Source organism: Phacochoerus africanus, chromosome 5 (genome assembly GCF_016906955.1).
Source record: "Phacochoerus africanus isolate WHEZ1 chromosome 5, ROS_Pafr_v1, whole genome shotgun sequence".
Classification (NCBI taxonomy): domain Eukaryota; kingdom Metazoa; phylum Chordata; class Mammalia; order Artiodactyla; family Suidae; genus Phacochoerus; species Phacochoerus africanus.
The window spans coordinates 97,383,957-97,402,536 of record NC_062548.1 but is presented as its reverse complement, the minus strand read 5'-3'; the positions used below and the strand labels follow the sequence as shown (position 1 = coordinate 97,402,536).

General features: G+C 44.6%; 1 pseudogene; it reads right to left on the bottom strand.

The window, feature by feature from the left end:
- LOC125128474 (archaemetzincin-2-like) overlaps window positions 1-18,277 on the bottom strand; it is a 45,615-nt pseudogene extending 27,338 nt beyond the window's left edge.
- Between the last annotated feature and the right edge of the window lie 303 nt (window positions 18,278-18,580).

The following is an 18,580-nucleotide window of genomic DNA, read 5'->3' as shown; positions in this document are numbered from 1 at the left end:
CTCCATATGCCGAGGGAGCGGCCCAAAGAAATAGCAAAAAAGACCAAAAAAAAAAAAAAAACCAAAAACAAAAGGTGAAGGGGGAGGAGCATGTGAGCAGACGCACATTTTACAGAAGTTTGCTGCTGGTCTCGTGCAGGTTACTACTAGCCACAGACACCAGTCATCATTGAAGGGCTCTAGGGTTTTCCTAGATATGAGGAGATAGAAGAACTGGGCTCATAAAATCTCCTAAAAATCTCTAACTATCTGAAGACCTGTTCTTCCAGTTTTCCCAGAGCACAGAGCACCTCCCTCCTGGTCTCCGCCCTGAGCTCTGCAGAGGGGGAGCTGTGGGTCGACAGCTGCAGTGGCTCAAGTTTTCGTCCATGTACAGGCTGATGGCAAGCGCCAAACTTCAGTTCACAGTCATGTACTAAAGATTTTTGTCCAACTTTTTAATTAATAAGAAGTAAGATGAAGATGGTAAGGCTGATTATAAGACCATTCCAGGGGTCAGCTTTGGTGAGGTAGAGAGGAGAGGGAAATGGGTTTAAAAGGGCAAGATGGAGTTCCCATTGTGGCCTAGTGGAAACGAATCCGACTAGGAACCATTAAGCTGCAGGTTTGATCCCTGGCCTCACTCACTGGGTTAAGGATCCAGCGTTGCCCTGAGCTGTGGTGTAGGTCACAGATGAGGCTCGGATCCTGCGTTGCTGTGGTTGTGGTGTAGGCCGGCAGCTACAGCTCTGGTTCAACCCCTAGCCTGGGAACCTCCATATGCCGTGGGTGCAGGCCTAAAAAAAAAAAAAGGCAAAAAAAGGGGGGAGGTAAGATAGAGGTTTGGGTTTTGTTTTTGTTTGTTTGTTTTTGCTTTTTAAGGCTGCACCCTTCGACTTTTGGAAGTTCATAGGCTAGGGGCTGAATCGGAGCTCTAGTTGCCAGCCTATACCACATCCATAGAAATGCCAGATCTGAGCTGAGCCTGCAACCTACACCATAGTTCATGGCAACACCAGATCCTTAACCCACTGAGTGAGGCCAGGGATTGAACCCACATCCTCATGGATACTAGTGGGGTTCATTTCTGCTGAGCCACAGTGGGAACTCTGAGAGTTTCTTGTGATGGATTGTTTTGTATCTTGACCATGTTAGTATCCTGATTGTGACAAGGTTTTATAGCTTTTCACAAAAAAGAGGTAAATTTTTTCCTCTACCATATTAGGCTCAGTCTTCGGGGGCCTGCAAATTAAACTACAAATGGCAGATTAGGAAGGAAAAAATACATGTTTTTATTCAGGGTGGGTATTTTCTGAGTTCACAGAAAAACATCTCAAAGAGGCACTTAGAATTGAGACTTATATCATCTTAATAGGCAAGAGTATGGGGAGAAAGGGCACTGATGGGAAAATAAATGACTTTTAGGAAAGATAAATGGACCCTCAAAAGAATGGGAGAAGTTTCCATCGTGGCTCAGCAGTAATGAACCCCAGGTTGGATCCCTGGCCTTGCTCAGTGGGTTAAGGATCCAGCCTTGCTGTGAGCTGTAGACGTGTCTCAGATCTGGCATTGCTGTGGCTGTGGTGTTAGCCGGCAGCTACAGCTCTGATTTGACCCCTAGCCTGGGAACTTCAGTATGCTGTGGGCGTGGCCCTAAAAAAAAAAGAGTGAGCGAATAGATGGGAGACATGATAGTTATGTGACAATGTCTGTTTAGGTGATTTCTTTTTTCTTTCTTTTTATTTTATTTTATTTTATTTTATTTTTATTTTATTTTATTTATTTATTTATTTTTTTGTCTCTTTTTGTCCTTTTAGGGCTGAACCCACGGCATATGGAGGCTCCCAGGTTAAGGGTCTAATTGGAGCTGTTGCTGCTGGCCTATACCACAGCAACAGCAACAACAGATCTGAGCTGCGTCTGCAACCTACACCACAGCTCACGGCAACACCAGATCCTTAACCCACTGAGAGAGTCCAGGGATCAAACCTGCATCTTCATGGTTCCTAGGTGGATTCGTTTCTGCTGAGCCACAAAGGGAACTCCTGTTTAGGTGATTTTTTTAACCTGGTGATATCTGGTAATAGGAACCAATCTTCCTTGATTATAAAAATCCCAGGGAGTTCCCTACTTGTCTAGTGGTTAGGATTTGGCACTTTCACTGCTGCAGCGTTCAATCCTGGTCTGAAAACTGAGGTCAATCCCACATCAAAACACTGTATGCTGGAGTTCCCGTCGTGGTGCAGTGGTTAATGAATCCGACTAGGAATTATGAGGTTGCGGGTTCGATCCTTGGCCTTGCTCAGTGGGTTAACGATCCAACATTGCTATGAGCTGTCGTGTAGGTTGCAGACGTGGTTCAGATCCCGTGGGTTGCTGTGGCTCTGGCGTAGGCTGGCAGCTACAGCTCCGATTAGACCCCTAGCCTGGGAACCTCCATATGCCGAGGGAGTGGCCCTAGAAAAGGTGAAAAGATAAAAAATAAATAAATTAAAAAACACCATATGCTGCAGCCAAAAAAAAAAAAAAAAAATCCCAGAGGAGGGGATTAATGGCAATTAAATTCTTTTGAGAGACTCCGCTTTTAGGCAGATAAGGGAGATTCAGGAAAAAAAAAACACAAAACATCTTCAGTGATATATTCTGAATCTCTTCACAGTCATCCTCTCAGCCCCATTTACAGTTAAATGTGCAGTCAGGCCTCTGTATCTGATGCTTCCACATCTGCATATTCAACCAACCACAGATCAAAATATTTGGAAAAATATTACCAGAAATCTCCAAAAAGCAAAACTTCAGTGTGCCTCTCAGTAGCAACTATTTACATAGAATTTACGTTGTGTTAGGTATTATAAATAGTTTGGGAGTTCCGTTGTGGCTCAGCGGTAAAATCTGACTAGTATCCATGAGGATGCGGGTTCAATCCCTGGCCTCACTTAGTGGGTCAAGGATCTGGTGTTGCTGTGAGCTGTGGTGTAGGTTGGAGACATGGCTCAGATACCCCATTGCTGTGGCTGTGGCATAGGCTAGCAGCTGCAGCTCCAATTCAACCCCTAGTCTTGGAACTTCTATGTGCCTGCAGGTGTGGTCCTAAAAAGAAAAAAAAAAAAAATCTGGAGACAATTTAAAGAAATCAGGAAGAGGGAATTCCCATCATGGCTCAGCAGAAACAAACCTGACTAGTATCCATGAGAATGAGGATTTGATCCCCGGCCTCACTCAGTGGGTTAAGGATCTGGCCTTTCTGTGAGCTGTGGTGTAGCTTGCAGATGTGGCTCCAATCCTGAAATGCTATGGCTGTGGTGTAGGATAGCAGCTATAGCTTTGATTAGACCCCTAGCCTGGGAACTTCCATATGATTCTGGTGTGGCCCTAAAAAGATAATAAATAAAGAAAGAATTCAGGAGGGTATGAATAGGTTATATGCAAATAGCACATGATTTTATATAAGGAACTCGAGCATCTGGAGATTGTATCCTTGGACATCCTGGAACAAATCCCCCACCAACAGAGAAGGGTAGCTATACACACATACACACACACACACACACACACACACACACACACACACATGCACAGTGCACTTGGATTCCCTATAATTCCAGCCTCCAGAACTCCCACCTCCTCTCACATTGCCCAGTTATTATAGGGCTACCGCTGGCCCCCCAGGTGTCCAACACCCCTTTCCCACCAGCATTCCCACCAGTTCTCACCCTATTATCTTCACTCACAGGTAACCCTCCTCATCTGGTGGTGGGGCTGGGTATCAATAGCCCTTCTCATCAAACCCACCTTGCGCGCTCAAGAAAAAGAAACCAAAACGTTTTCCTCTTCACTTGGTCTCTCAAAAGGAAGGTACCACCAAGCCAGCACACCATGCACTGCTCAACTTCCATGGGGAAGATGATCCACATAAATACCATCCCTCATTTGGCCCCCTCCCTCCTACCTTCCCCCCACCAGTTTTCAGGAAAGCCCAATGGGCCTCCGTCCCCCTCACTTCTTCCCAGACTTGCCCATGCACAGCTGATCTACCAGACATCCATGTCTGCGCCGGCACCTTGGCCCCTGGGACAGAGCAGCAAAGGCCCAGCCTCGGAATCAAAGCCAATCTGGTAGGAATATGAATGTGTGCAATAACCACTGCCTCTATTTTCATTAGAACAAACTTGCTCGGGAGTGAGGAAGCCGTCCCCGTGGACAGCTTTTCCAGACTAACATACCATCTCTGTCTTATTTCTGAAATTAAAGCAGCCTTCTTATTGGAAAAGGGGTGATTCCAGGAGAAGCTTTCTTCCTCCATCACCCCTGATATTCAAAAGGCCCCCGTTCCCCCACATCTGACCCCCTTAGACTTTGGAAGGAGGAGGGGGTGTGGATGGGAAGCTGATGGGCTGGCCTCCTGCTAGTGAGTCCTGAGCCGCAAGTCTGGGTTCTGCACACACAAGGGCGACACATCCTGCCCAGATTTTTGCTCAGGGCCTGGTAAACAGTAGGCACTCACTAAAGAATGAATATTTCGATTTATCAGACTTGGGCCCCACCCATCCCTGGATTCTCTTCACCACTCAGGTCTCTCAGCATCTACCTTCTGTGTGGTTCCCCCAAACTAAACGACCACGCTCTTGCCGAGGGTCTTTTGCTGGTACAAGGAAATTTAAGTTCCTTATCTTGACTGTGAGGATGGCACAGGAGAGGGAAGAGTTTTCCTCAACCCTCTCAGGGTCCCTGGCTGGCTCTGAAAAGTTAACTGACAAAGATGGAGTAACAGGAGAAAAGCAGACACTTTCATTTAATATAAGTTTTATGTGACATGGAAGCCTTCATAAGGGAACAAAGACCAGGAGAAACAGATCTGAGTATTCTTTGTTTGTTTGTTTGTTTACTTTTTTGGGGCTGCACCTGTGGCATATGGAAGTTCCCAGATTAGGGGTTCAATCGGAGCTGCCAGCCTACACCACAGCCTCAGCCATGCCAGATCTGAGCTACCTCTACAACCTATGCCACAACTTGTGGCAACGCCAGAACCTCAACCCATTGAGCAAGGCCAGGGATGGAACCTGCATCCTTATGGATACTAATTGAGTTCTTTTTTTTTTCTTTTTTTTTTTTTTGTCTTTTTGCCATTTCTTGGGCTGCTCCCACGGCATATGGAAGTTCCCAGGCTAGGGGTCGAATCGGAGCTGTAGCCACTGACCAATGCCAGAGCCACAGCAACGCAGGATCCGAGCCACGTCTGCGACCTACACCACAGCTCACAGCAACACCGGATCCTTAACCTACTGAGCAAGGCCAGGGATCGAACCGGCAACCTCATGGTTCCTAGTCGGATTCGTTAACCACTGAGCCACGACAGGAACTCCAACTATTTGGGTTCTTAACCTGCTGAGCTACAATGGGAACTCCCAGATCTGAGTATTTTCGTGCTAGGTTTGGTGAAGAATGGGCAGTGGGGGAGGACGATGGTAGTTCACATGATATGAACTAAGTGGGGTAACTGGGGGAGACTTAGCACATCCTTTGTGTTAGGGTTCTTCTCCACATCCCGTTGTCTTTGGAGATAAGGATGCTCCTTTCCTACAGGATAGGAAGGGCACCCCTCACCTGAGGGTTTATTAGCTGTTCTAGGGCAGAAGGGTGCTTGCACCATTTTCACCAACTCTTTCTGCTTAAAGTATCCAGTAAGCCCAGGTGCTGTATAAAAGAGAGTGTGTCCTGTTCTGTTTTTGTTTTTTTGTTTTCGCATTAAATCTTGTTTTATGGGGCTCAAAATTCTGTAACAGACTTTTGGCCAAGGTGTTTCCATTAAAAAGGACTGATTTTAGAAATGGATGTCTTAAAAGTGCCACTTCCCCCAACCAAAAAAAAAAAAAAGGAAAAGTTCCTCAAAATATTCTCCTTTCCTTCTGATGGTTGTACAAAGCATTGTTATCCTTAACCAGTCTTTCACTATTAAACTTTAGTGGCCAATTGAGACAAACACTTTTGAGGCCTTTTCTTCACCCCTCATTAAGCCTGAGTTAGCAGGTTTGGGGATAATATTCATTTTGCCTCCAGAGCTTTCTGGGAAGACATGGAGATAGCTTCAGAGGGGGTACATGCGTAACTCATCAATCTGAACCCTTTCAATAGATGCAGATTATTGTATGTCAATTTTTCCTGAGCAAAACTTTTTTAAAAAAAGCAAGTTTAGAGTTCTGGTAGTAGCTCAGTGGTGAACGAACCTGACTAGCATCCATGAGGATCCTGGTTCAATCCCTGGCCTCGCTCAGTGGGTTAAAGATCTGGCAATGCCTTGAAATGTGGTATAGATCTCAGACATGGCTCAGATCCCACATTGCTGTGGCTATGGTGTAGGCCGGCGGCTTCAGCTCCTATTCGACCCTAACCTGGGAACCTCCACATGCCGCAGGCGCAGCCCTAAAAAGACAGAGGACAAAAAAAAAAAAAAAAGCAGCAGCAGCTTAGGAGTTCTCTTTGTGGCTCAGCAGTAATGAATCTCACTAGTATCCATGAGGACTCGGGTTTGATCCCTAGCCTCACTCATTGGGTTAAGGATCCAGCATTGCCATGAGCTATGGTGTAGGTCAAAGACACGGCTCAAATTCAGTGTTGCTGTGGCTGTGGCTAACCCAGGCTTAATGAGGAGGGGAAGAAAGACCCCTAGCCTGGGAACTTCCACATGCTGCCGGTGAGGCCCTAAAAAAGAGCCAAAAAAAAAAAAAATTAATGCATTATGAGTCAATCAGCAAGATAGTAAAGCTAGTTCCAAGCACTGGAGAGAGTGAAGTCTTTATAGTGGCAAAAAAGAGGAGTTCTCGTTGTGGCTCCGTGGTTAATAAATCTGACTAGGAACCGTGAGGTTGCGGGTTTGATCCCTGGACTTGCTCAGTGGGTTAAGGATCCGGCGTTGCCGTGAGCTGTGGTGTAACGGTCACAGACGTGGCTCGGATCCCGCATTGCTGTGGCTGTGGCTGTGGGGAAGTCCAGTGGCTTTAGCTCCGATTAGACCCCTAGCCTGGGAACCTCCATATGCCGCAAGTGCGGGCCTAGAAAATACAAAAAAAACAAACAAACAAACAAAAAAAAAACCCTTAAAAAAAATAAAGTTTACTAACTTAGAAAACTGATTAATACCCTCCATTAGTCCAGCACAACCCTTGAAGGAAAGATAGTTATAATCCCTTTCCCTATTTCCAAGTTTTGGAATATTTTTCTTTTCTTTTTCTATTTTGGCCACCCTACATTATACAGAATTCCCGGGCCAGGGATCAGATCTGAGCCTAGGCTGCAGCTTCGGCAACCCCAGATCCTTAACCCACTGTGCCAAGCTGGGGATCAAACCCACGTCCCTATGCTCCAGAAAGACCACCGATCCTGTTGGCCCACAGTGGGAACTCCTGGAACATTATTCTTAATACAACTGTGGTCTACTGAAGGTTTTATTTATTTCTCTCTTTTGTTCTGTTTATTTTAAAAGTTTACTGATCTACCCCAAACTTGGGAGCTACTGGCTCCGAGTTATCCTTATCAAGAAAAATTAAATTGTTTACAAGAGGCATTTTCCACTCATTCGAAATGAAAATAACTGCACTGTATCCCTTGGAGACAATATACCTTCTCACAAGTTGATGACCTGTTCCTTGGGATAGAGAGATGGTTACGAGAAAATGAGCTCTGCTTTTAACAGCTGAGTGTTTTCAAGAAGCAGCTTTCTAATCTTCATCTTAAATTAAGATCTCCACCCCAGTTGATCCTTCTTAGGCAGCTCATACTCACTTGCATCCCAATTTAAGAGATTTACTGGCAAAACTTTATAGGAATAGGATCCCAGAGGCTGGGGCTGGGGTAAGATTTGGGGAATAGTGGGAGAAATCTTCCACTAAGGAAGATGGGATTTGGTATGTTGTAATTCTGCCAAGGACCAGGCTAAAAGTCCAAGACTGCGCACTTGAGAAACTTAAGAGGGCAGGAGAAATTTTTACTGAGCCAAAAACATGGAGCTTTGAAAGCAGCCAACTGGGCTTAGAAAATTTAAAAATAAAGCATTTCATTTAAAGATCTAGTCCTTCCAGGAGTGGCTCAGTGGTTAACGAATCCGTCTAGGAACCATGAGGTTGCGGATTCTTTCCCTGGACTTGCTCAGTGGGTTAAGGATCCGGCATTGCCATGAACTGTGGCATGGGTCGAAGACGTGGCTCGGATCCCGTGTTGCTATGGCTCTGGCATAGGCCAGTGACTACAGCTACAATTAGACTCCTAGCCTGGGAACTTCCATATGCCACGGGAGCAGCACAAGAAAAGGCAAAAAGACAAAAAAATAAAAATAAAAATAAAAACAGATCTAGTCTTTCCAGAGTTCCCATTGTGGCTCAACAGTAATGAATCTGGCTAGTATTCATGAGGATGCCAGTTTGATCCCTGGCCTAGCTCAGTGGTCAGGGAACCATCATTGCCCTGAACTATGGTGTAGGTCACAGACCTGGCTTGGATCTAGTGTTGCTGTGGCTGTGGTGTAGGCTGGCAGCTGTAGATCCGATTGGACCCCTAGCCTGGGAACTTCCGCATGCCTTGGGTGTGGCCCTAAAAAGAAAAAAAAATAAAAATAAAGTTCCAGGAGTTCCCGTCGTAGCTCAGTGGTTAACGAATCCAACCAGGCACCATGAGGATAAGGGTTTTTGATCCCTGGCCTTGCTCAGTGGGTTAAGGATCTGGCATTGCTGTGAGCTGTGGTGTGGGTCGCAGACACAGCTTGGATCCCGCTTTGCTGTGGCTTTGGCGTGGGCCGGCGGCTACCGTTCCGATTCAACCCCTAGCCTGGGAGCCTCCATATGCCAAGGGAGCAGCCCTAGAAAAAGCAAAAAAAAAAAAAAAAAAAAAAAACAACAACAAAAATAAAGATCCAGTCCTTCCTGGATTACTGAGAGTAGGGAGTAAAAATTCAGCAGCCCTTCATCTGCCTTCAAGTTTTTATGGGTCCAGGTGGGTAATGCTAATGACGTAGTCTACTGGATCCATATTTTATCCCTCCTAGATGGCACGTATGCAAGTACCTGTGGCTTTCTGAAGATTACGCTTCCATCCATAAGAGTGGTTCATGGTAGGATTTCAGACAGTGCATCAGGCCAGTGGTACTGATATTACAGAATGGGACAGTGAATAGCCTGTCGGTATTTCTATTCTATTTAATGTGGCAGCCACTCACCACATGGGGCTACTGAGCACTTGATGCGTGGCCAGTCCAAATTGAGATGTGCCCTATGCGTGAAATACATATCAGATTTCAAAGGCTTATTGAGGAAAAAAAGCATGTAAAATATCTCATCAGTTTTTCAGGATTTCCCACTATGGTGCAGCAGGGTAAGGATCTGGCATTGCCACAGCTGCAGCTTGGATTCAATCCCTGACCTGGGAACTTCCATATGCCACAGGTGCAGTCAAAAAAGAAAAAAATAATAATTTTATATTGATCACATGTTGAAATATTTTAGTTATATTGAGTTAAAATGATATTAAAAATAAATTCCCTTGTTTCATTCCTTATTTTTTTTTTCTTTTTTCTCCCAGGGCTGTACCCTCGGCATGTGGAAGTTCCCAGGCTAGGGGTCAAATGGGAGCTATAGCTGCAATTATATAGCACTCCAAATGCTATAGTTTGCATATTCTAACCCCAAACTCCCTGTCCATCCCACTCCCTCCCCCTCTGCCTTGGTAACAACAAGTTTGTTCTCTATGTCCATGAGTTTGTTTCTGTTCTATAGATAAGTTCATTTGTGCCATATATGAGATTCCAGATATAAGTGATATCATATGGTATTTGTCCCTCTTTTTCTGACTTACTTTGCTTAGTATGGGAGTCTCTAGTTCCATCCATGTTGCTGCAAATGGCCTTATTTTGTTTTTTTTGTTTTTTTTTTTTAATGGCTGAGTAGTATTGCATTGTGTATATGTACCACATCTTCTTAATCCATTCTTCTGCCAATGGAAATTTAGGTTGTTTCCATGTCTTGGCTATTGTGAATAGTGCTGCTATGAATATAGGAAATTCAGGTATCTTTTTCAATGAAAGTTTCGTCCAGATATATGCCCAGGAATGGGATTGCTGGATCATAAGGTAGTTCTATATTTCATTTTCTGAGGTTCCTCCATACTGTTTTCCATAGTGGTTGTACCAATTTACATTCCCACCAACCATGTAGGAGGGTTCCCTTTACTCCACACCCTCTCCAGCATTTGTTATTTGTAGACTTACTAATGGTGGCCATTCTGACCAGTGTGAGGTGGTACCTCATTATAGTTTTGATTTGCATTTCTCTAATAATTAGTGATGTTGAGCATTTTTTCATGTGCCTGCTGGCCATCTATATGTCTTCTTTGGAGAAATGTTCCTTATTTCTTTTTTTTTTTTTTTTTCGGCCAAGCCCATGGCAGGGGGAAATTCCTGAGCCAGGAATTGAATCCATGCCACAGCAACCCAGGCTGCTGCAATAACAACGCCAGATCCTTAACCCACTACCCCACCAGAAAATGGCTCTTTTTACTTTTTAAAAATCATCTGCCAGAAAATTTTAAATTATGCCTGTGGCTTGTGTCACAGTTTACCTGGACTGTGCTGACCTACTCTCTTGCCTTCCCACACAATTCCAGAGAGGCAGGAACTCCCTGGGCTGTCATGACAGGAGTTTGCTTTTGTTTTGTTCCTTAGTAATAAAAATGTTTTTTATTTATTTTTATTTTTTATTAAAGTATAATTGATTTACAGTGTTCTGTCAATTTCCACTATACATCAAAGTGACCCAGTCATACACATATACATATTCTTTTTTTTTGTCTTTTTCTTTTATTATAGTTGATTTACAATGTTCTGTCAATTTCTGCTGTACATCAAAGTGACCCAGTTATACGTATATATATATACACATTCTTTTTCTCATATTATCTTCCATCATGTCCTATCCCAAGAGAGTGCATATAGTTCCCTCTACTTTACAGTAGGACCTCATTGCTTATCCATTCTAGATGTAATAGTTTGGAGTTTGCTTTTGAATTGTAGCCCCTTTCTTTTAGTGCTCAGTCATGGGATAGGTGCCCCTTGTCCCCAGGAAGTAGTCTCTCTATTCGTGTTCCCTGACACCAGTGACACAGAGCGACCATACAGGACTGGGGAATCAGGAGACTTGTGATTTTGTCCTGGTGTTGCCACTGATGGGTAGCAGACTATGCCACCCCAGAATAAGCTGTTTGACAAAAAGATTGTTTGAAGTCAAGGCCATTGAGAAGAAGTAGATATAGAAAAACTCTGCCCTCCCACTATTCGCCTATAAGCCAGACGTAAATTTGTAAAGGTGCCCCCCCCTTCTCTACTAGGAAGAACAAAAGTTAATCTCTGAGGGAGTTCCCACTGTGGTGCAGCAGAAACGAATCTGACTAGGAATCATGAGGTTGTGGGTTCGATCCCTGGCCTTGCTCAGTGAGTTAAGGATCTGGCGCTGCCGTGAGCTGTGGTGTAGGTTGAAGACAAAGCTTGGATCCTAAGTTGCTGTGGCTGTGGTGTAGGCTGGCAGCTGCTGCTTATATTCGACCCCTGGCCTGGGAACCTCTGTGTGGCCCTAAAAAGCAAAAAAAAAAAAAAAAAAAAAAAGTTAATCTCTGGGGATGACTCTAGATCTTTATCATCCAGAGAGGGCACCAGAAGAATTGACATAATAAACTTTACTAACTAGCCTTTATCTCTGCTAGTTCCCCCACAAATTCACCTTCCCCAAATTTGCCATGTCTAGAAACTCAAAAAGTCCTTTTTCTCTGTCTTATCACTTCTCTATAAATTTACTGTTCTTTGGTTAAGATGCAGCATAAGCCCATTTGTAACCACCCCTTTGAATTACTCATCACTGAAGTTTCCCTTGGATGATGTGCACTGCATGTGTTAATAAACTGTTCATTTCCTCTGATGAATCTAACTTTGGTCAGTCTAATTTACAAGGCCACCTCCACTGAGCCTAAGACGAGCAAAAGAAAAAGAAGTACTTCCTCCCTGACATCACTGACTTCCTGTGGGACCAGAGCAAATCCCAACCTCCTCAGCCCTCCCTTCCTCACTTCCTGAATGACACAGCCTGAGTGAGGTCGATGCCAAGGTCCCTTCCAACTCGATTTGCTTGAGGATATAGGAAGAGAAAGGGGCTTTTATTATACTGTTCTTATTTGGTGACCTTATAGCTTTTGTTTCAAAGAGCAACCACAGCAGGTGCACCAGACCTGACCTTCTCACCCTGGTCCCCAATTGTAGTTTCTAACCTTGCCGTATTTTATCCAGGAAAAGTAGCTCTTGCCATCATGTTTTTGTCCACATCATTCCTTCCCCTTCTATCAACATGAATTCACCCACCTTATACTGATTACCTAAGATGTGCCAGGCTCTGAGATGCAAAGATGAGGACACTTGGGGCTGCTTGAGAAGTCATCCATCCACAGGCCATGACATCCGTAATCCAAGGTGGACAATTTAGTGAGCGATCTGTACTTGGGTAACAGGGCAGCAGAGGTGAAGCATGGGCTTGGGAATGGGGAGGTCTCCTGGAGGAAGGACCACCTGTGCTCTACCTTGTGGGGTAGGTGGAAGTCAGCCAACTGAAGAGGTATGGGAGAAGGAAGGCATTCCAGGCGGTGGCAGTAGCTTGAGCAAACACACAGAAGCAAGGTATATCTTGTGGGATGGAATCACACATTGTTTAGTTGTTGGAGTTTAAAATCCAAGAGCCTCGGAGTTCTTGTTGTGGCTCAGCAGTAACAACACGGCTAGTATCCATGAGGCTGTGCGTTCGATCCCTGGCCCAGATCACTGGGTTAAGGATCTGGCATTGCTATGAGCTGCAGTGTAGGTCACAGACACAGCTCAGATTTGGTGTTGCTGTGGCTGTGGTGTAGACCAGCAGCTGCAGCTTCAATTCAGCCCCTAGCCTGGGAACTTCCATATGCCCTGGGGTGCAGCCCTAAAAAGCAAAAAAAAAAAAAAAAAATTCAAGAGAAGGAGGCAGCCGGAGAGAGGCAAGGTGGGCAGGAGACTCCACCCAGGACAGCACAAAGGATTCCTGAAGGCACCTACGTTCTCCTCCTGGTTCATTTTTCCAGCTTCCTCCCTTCTGTTTCCCTGGTTTAGTAAAGGTGCCAGTTGCTGTTTGCAGCCAATTTGGGACTCCAGTTTCTGTCCTCTTGCTGAACCCCACCTCACGCCCTCATGTCATCAGGAGTGATTCACCTGTAGGTTCCTGAATGCTGGAAGCTTCCACAGGGAGCCAGGAAATGAGTTCTAAGTGGCTGGGAACAGTCTCCTGCTCTAAGATTTGGAGCAAGGAGCATCCATTTTGTCCTAATGACTCCATTCATATTGCTTCCTCTGGACTTATATAAGTTATTCCAGCAAACCCCAGCTACTCTAAAGTGAAATGTTCCAAATAATTAGTTTTGCTGCAGGAATTACCTTTTAAATATATACATGCCTTTAAAAGACTAGTTATTGTACAAATGTTTTGCCAGCCTTTTGGAGCCCATTTTCTCCCCCAGCAGGACCCATGTATAATTTTAGATAAAAGTAGAAAGGAAACTGTGATTCTATAATCATAAACCTAGTTTTAGCAATACACCTACTTTGGAGTGTCTTGGCCTCTTTGAAGCATGCCCTGGGTGCAAAGAGCAAAGGGACCGGATTCCGGCAGGTGAACCATCTCAGGCCTGAGACACATTCCACTGCTTGGGAAAGCAGAGCTGTGGTCAGATCTGCTGATGTTGAAAGTATAAGACAGATGGGGTGCAACTAGCATAACTGCTCAGGCATTATTAGTCTATGATCATTCCATTTTCTGTAGCCATTCACTTCCCTTCTGTTTCTTCTCACCTGAAAGGATGTTGTGGCCACTGCCAAGGCCTCACTAGGTCCAGAAACCATAAAACCATCAATATTCACAGAAACAGGTTAGTAGTTCCCCCCTCACCGTTTGGTGGTTCCCCATAACAGCAAAGGAAAAGACTGAACAGCCATTCTCAGTGACCAGAGTTTGACTTTTATTTTTCTTGTTATATAGTCATTATTATTTCCTTTGCTCAGGAGAAAGGAAAAGGGCCTACTCTGTATCTGTGGGTTCCGAATCTGCCGATTCAACCAATCAAAAATATTTGAGGAAAAAAATTCCAGAAATTTCCAGAAAACTTGAGTTTGCCATGCCCTGGCAACTGTTTCCAAAACATTTACATTGTATTAGGTATTGGAAGTACTCAAGAGATGATTTAAAGTATCTAGGAGGATGTGTGTCAGTTATATGCAAATAATATGCCATTTTATATGAGACTTGAGCATAAGGGATTTTGGTAGCCATGGGGGGTCCCCACAGTTACCGAGGGATGACTGTACTGAATTTTGTCCTCCTCTGAATTCATATGTTGAAGCCCTGCTTCCCCAACGTGACTATATTAGGATTAGAGCCTGTAGGAAGTAAGGATCAAGGTCATGAGGGTAGGCTCTCTTCCAACAGGGCTTGTGTCCTTCTAAGAAGAGGAAGAGACACCAGAGTGCTCCCCGCATCATGTGAGGGCTCAGCAAGAAGGCCACCATCTGCAAGCCCAGGAACTAAATAGGCAGCCCCTTGACCTTGGACTTCCCAGCCTCCAGAACTGTGAAAAAGTTAATTCTATTTTTTAAGCCAAGCTGTCAGTGGTGTATTGTTACGGCAGCCTGCGTAAACTAATACAGAGCCCTTCATTCACTTATCCTCTGCTTACTGAGCATCTTTTATGAGACAGTAAGAGCCTAGTCTTACCGTTGACAGATCTGGGTTAAATCCTGTAGGGAACGAAAAAAACTTTTTCTCTACACTCTTAGGGCCTGTAACTAAAACCCTGGGAATCAAACTGACAAAACACAACTTAACAGGAGAAAAACAGATTTTATGAAAGCATGCAGCATGCATATACATGGGAGAACCTCAGTGATGAGTAACTCAAAAGAAATGGTTGGAACTTGGGGCTTATATGGCATCTTAGCAAAGAAGAGTGAATTTGCAGAGAAAAATTAAGGCAAAAGAAAAGGAGTGAAGACTTTCGAGGTGGCAAACAGTCGGAAGGAAAATATATCAGAGGAAACTAATAGAAAACCAGGGTTATTTAGTAAGGTTTGTTGTGTAGGGTCCCCTCAGATGCCATCTCTGACCTGATAAGAGTCCAGAGTTGTCTCTGGTGATTATGAGTCCAAGAATTGTCCTTCTCTTTCCAACTTGGAAGAAAGAAACACCTTTACAAATGAAAATTTGTATCCTGCTTTTAAGAGATCCTTGGTGGCCTAGCGATACAGGATTCGGTATCATTGCTGCGGCGCAGGTTTGATTCCTGGCCCGGCCAAAAAAAAAATGAGAAAAATATATCTTGTTTTTAGCAAGACTGGGGAAGAGCAGATACTTTTTTTCCTGCATCTGTTGTTTTGTAATTGCCTTCAGCTCAAAATGCTCCTTACGCCAAGGCGGCATATTTTGGAGCAGCATGTTCCAGCGCCCTTTGTCGTTGACTCCAGCAGCAAGGTGACCTTCATCAGTTTACCCAGCCTCTCAGCCTCAGAGAGGTTTCTAAAATGGGTTCAATAAGAGCATTTTCAGAGTTCCCATCGTGGCTCAGTAGTTAATGATCCTACTAGGAACCATGAGGTTGCGGGTTTGATCCCTGGCCTCGCTCAGTGGGTTAAGGATATGGTGTTGCTGTGAGCTGTGGTGTAGGTCCCAGACTCAGCTCGGATCCTGCGTTGCTGTGGCTCTGGCATAGGCCAATGGCTACAGCTCCGATATTAGACCCCCTAGCCTGGGAACCTCCATATGTTGTGGGTACGGCCCTAGAAAAGACAAAAAGACCAAAAAAAAACCAAAAAAAACAAAAAAAAACAGCACTTTCTTCTTCATAAAGCTGTGATAGGATTAAATGAAATATTGAACATAAACTCTTTTTTAAAATGTGCAAGTATTTATTTTGATTACTCCTATTTGAAGTTCTTTTTTCTTCTTCTTCTTCTTCTTCTTCTTCTGCTGCTGCTGCTGCTGCTGCTGTACCCGAGGCATATATATGGAGGTTCCCAGGCCAGGAGTCAAATCAGAGCTACAGTCGCCTGCCTACGCCACAGCCACACAGGATCCGAGCCACATCTGCAAACTACACCACAGCTCACAGCAATGCCAGATTCTTAACCCACTGAGTGAGGCCAGGGATCAAACCCCAAACTTCATGGTTCCTAGTCAGAATGGTTTCTGCTGTGCCATGATGGGAACTCTATTTTTGAAGGTTCTCGTATTTGGAGAACAGCAAGGTATTTTATTATTCACTTCTTCCATTATTTTTTTCCCTTCTTTTTTAAATTAAAGTGTAGTTGATTTACAATGTTGTGTTAGTTTCAGGTGTACAGAAAAGTGATTGGTTTATATTATATATATTTGTTTTCTTTGGCTGCATCCATGACATGCAGAAATTCTTCAGTCAAGGATCGAACCTGCACCACAGCAGAGACCTGAGCCACAGCAGTAACAATGGTGGATCTTTAACCTGCTAAGCCACCAGGAAACTCCTATAGATATATGTAGGTATATATATGTATGTGTGTATGTATATATACATATATTTGCATACGTGTGTGTATATATACATTCTTTTTCAGATTCTTTTCCATTACAGGTTATCATAAGAACACTCATTCTATTCTTTAAAAGATTTCCATGGGTGGGAATTCTGGTTGTGGCTCAGCAGTAAAGCACCTGACTATTAGTCATGAGGATGAAGGTTTGATCCCTGTCCCCCCCCACTCCCCCCACCCCCACCCCCCGCCCCGCCTCAGTGGGTTAAGGATCTGGTGTTGCCGTGAGCTTCAGTACAGGTCAAAGACAGGCTTGGATCTGGTGTTGCTGTGACTTTGACATAAGCCAGCAGCTGCAGCTCCAATTCAACCCCTAGCCTGGGAACCTCCATATGCCGCTATGCAGCTGATGCAGCCCTAAAAAAAGGAAAAAAAAAATAGATTTCCATGGGTTAGAAAAATCACATTATTGTCATAACTATGTTTCAGAGTAATTCCAGGTGTGTCAGTAGATACATCATCAATCCACTTTGTATCTTTCTGTAATGCTGAAGCCAATAGCACTCTGCCTCTTGCATACACAGGGCAAAGTTGAGGGGGTGCTGGTCAGCATCCCCCAAGTGGCTGGAGCTTTGCAACAGGCATGCAAGCCACTGGCAGAGTCAAAGTCCAAATATGTGTCCAATCTCAGGGGTTAAAGTCTTACAGGAATGAAGCAGCAAAAGGTCACTTCAGGAGTGTAATCGTTATCAAAAACCAAATAGTCCCTTTGAAGATATTTTCTGCAGCTTCTTCACTCTGCCTTCAGAGAGAGATAAAAAACTACTCCCTTACCTGGCAAAGCTGGATATCTCCACACCATCTGTCAAAAAGGCCTGTCCCAAGACAAAATTCCAGGAGTCTCTTGGGTAGAGATCAGTCACTGTTATTCCCACAACACAGAAAGCACCTTCAGGTCCCTACCCGTTTAAGAACTTCAGGATGCGTCCCGCATGAACTGGGTTTTGTGTGTTCTCTTTGACTCCAAAGGAATCTTGTTGCAGAGACAGGAACCAGTTCTGGGAGTTTTACTGTGAAGCCATAGAAAAACACTTCAGGGAGTTCCCGTCGTGGCTCAGTGGTTAACGAATCCGACTAGGAACCACGATGTTGCAGGTTTGATGCCTGGCCTTGCTCAGTGGGTTAAGGATCCGGCGGCGTTGCCGTGAGCTGTGGTGTTGGTCGCAGACGCGGCTCAGATCCCACATTGCTGTGGCTCTGGCATGGGCCGGCGGCTACAGCTCCAATTCGACCCCTAGCCTGGGAACCTCCATATGCCGAGGGAGCGGCCCTAGAAATGACAAAAAAGAAAGAAAGAAAGAAAGAAAAACACTTCACTTCCCAGATAATTTATTCTTCACTGATCATTCTGATGTTTCATAGAGATCGAATGCACTGGGTATAAAGACTGCATTTCTCTGGAGAGGATGAGTTTCTGTAAGGATCATTGAAAAACTGTTCCAAGTCTTGAGGAGCCTCAGGATGGGAGGCGATCCAATCTGATTGCAAATGCAAGGTCATGGGTGCAGGGAGATCACTGTCTGGTTGGAGGCAGCGTTCATCAAACGCCTTTCTGCCAGCCCCCGACTTATACTGTGACACAAGCACTGGGTTTTTTGAGATAAAATCTGCTTTTAGAGTCTGCTCAGAGGGCCACATTGTTTTTGTCTTTAGGAAGGAAGGCTCCCATTGAAGTTTGTTCCTTACAAGGGCAGCATGCCTGGGCCTGGCTGGGAAAATATTTCAGGGTGTGTTCAACCCACCCCAGGCATCACCCGCCTCCTGGGAGGGCCCCTGTGCACATGCGCAGAAGCTCTTAGAACAGAGCCTAACATAGTTTGTTATTCTGAGCAGAAGGATGGTACAGAAATTAAGAACATGGACTTTGGAGCTACGTTGCCTGAACTTGAATCTCAGCTCTGTTACTATGTGACCTTGGGCAGATTACAGATTACTTAATTT